Genomic DNA, 2111 nt, shown 5'->3' with positions numbered 1-2111 from the left:
GGAAAGCAAGGCGGGCTTTTAACTCCTGCGGGCTTACATAGAAGCGCGGGCTTTTGGAACAATCGGCGTAGAAGATTGGGCCTGTAGAAAATTCTAACCTTGGACTAGCAACAGGGTTCTCGAATTTACCAGGACGCGACATTAGAGAAGTAGCAAGAAGGTGTATCCGCGGCCAGGCACCAAACCTCGGGTTTTCGCGTGGGAGGCAAGCAAGATAACCGTTAGGCCACGGGCGCTCTTCCTACTACGCCAGCTGCGCGCGCGGCCTTACTCCTAACTTTAAAAGTGAATCGCCTCGATGCAACACGAAACTGAACAAAAGAAAGCAAATATGAAGAACGGTATACTAAAACGTCATTTACAACACAAAAGGGTACAGTCCTATTGAGCGTACACTCGCTTGAGTCGAACGACGAGAACCACCTCTGGTCGCGGTCGGCGTCGCGATGATGCGTCCGTTCCGTTGGGCACTACTTAGTAGTTGAGATCTCCCAGGCGTCGAAGGACTTTGTCTGGTCCAAAGTAATGCTTTAAGAGCTTCTCGCTGTGGTCACGACGTCATATCGGTGTCCACACTCACACCCGGTCTCCGGGCTGGAAATGAACGTCCAGACGACGAAGATTGTAGCGGCCAGAATCGACACGTTGCTGGTCTTAGATCCGGACTCGGACGAGCTTGCGGACTTCTGCTCGTTGCGCAACCCCTTTGCCGTCGTCACTTCAGTCGCTCGCTGGCTCGTGAGGTAGCAGGGCGTCAAGCGTCGTGGTCACCTTCCTACCGTGCACTAGCTGGAATGGTGTAAAACCAGTGGTCTCCTGGATCGCTGTGTTGTAGGCGAATGTGACATACAGCAGGACCTCGTCCCACGTCTTGTGTTCAACGGCGACGCACATCGACATCATGTCGGCGATAGTTTGTTTAGGCGTTCTGTCCGGCAATTAGTCTGAGGATGGTGCGCTGTGGTTCGTTGGTGGTTGGTGAGGCTGAGACGGAGGATCACTTGCATCAACTGTGCCATGAACGATGACCCGCGATCTGTAATCAGAACTTCGGAAGCGCCGTGGCGGAGGATCATGGACTCGATGTAAAACTTGGCGACTTTCAAGCCGCTCCTGAAGGAAGGGCTTTCGTTTCGGCGTACCAGGTGAAGTAATTTGTGGTGGCGATTATCCGGGGGTGTCCCGACGTTGATGGCGGAAAAGAGCCAAGTAAATCTATTACAATCTGCTGGAACGGTGTGCCCGTGGAGAGGAATCGGCTGCAGGAGACCTGGCGGCTTCGTCGGCGATTTCACGGCACGGTCATGTGTAGAGGTGAACGGTGTTCGGGAGCTTGAGACAGTAATACCTCTCACGAATTCGGGCCAGCGTACGGCTGTAACCAAGGTGTCCCCACGTCGGGTCGTCGTTGCAGGATTGGAAGATCTCTCTAAGATATATGGAGGAATTACCAGCAGCCATGGCGAGCGGTTGTTTTCGAAGTTTTCCTTGTAAAGCACACCTTGTCGAATGGCGAAGGTCGGCAGGGCTCTTGAGAAGACACGGGGGATAGTACCCCCTCGTTCTTTGAGATGCTCAATTAGCGTGCGCAGCTCAGGATCATCTCTTTTAAATTGTACCATGTCGTCGGTGTTCACTGCGCCTAGGAAGCACTCGTCGTCATCGTCGTCGCTGCTGTCGGGAGGTGTCTCGAAGGGGGCTCTGCACAGGCAGTCGGCATCGCTGTGCTTGCGGCCTGACTTGTAGACGACAGTCATTTCAAAATCCTGCAGTCGGAGACTTCATCGAGCGAGGCATACTGAAGGGTCCTTGAGGTACGCAAGCCAGCAGAGCGAGTAATTGTCCATGACTACGCGGAACGAGCTCCCGTACAGGTACGGGCCAAACTTCGTGATTGCCCAGACGATTGCAATACATTCTTTTTCAGTCTTGGAGTAATTTTTTTCCGCCTTGGACGGTGTCCGACTTGCATAAGCAAGGACTCGCTCGGTACCTTCTTGCACTTGGATCAGTACAGCGCCAAGTCCTGCGCTACTTGCGTCCGTGTGATTCTCGGTTTCCGCAGTATGGTCAAAGTGTCCGAGAACAGGAGGAGTCTGGGGTCATCGCTT

This window comes from Ixodes scapularis, unplaced genomic scaffold (genome assembly GCF_016920785.2).
Source record: "Ixodes scapularis isolate PalLabHiFi unplaced genomic scaffold, ASM1692078v2 PGA_scaffold6__148_contigs__length_123643588, whole genome shotgun sequence".
NCBI lineage: Eukaryota > Metazoa > Arthropoda > Arachnida > Ixodida > Ixodidae > Ixodes > Ixodes scapularis.
Note: the sequence above shows the minus strand (reverse complement) of the source record.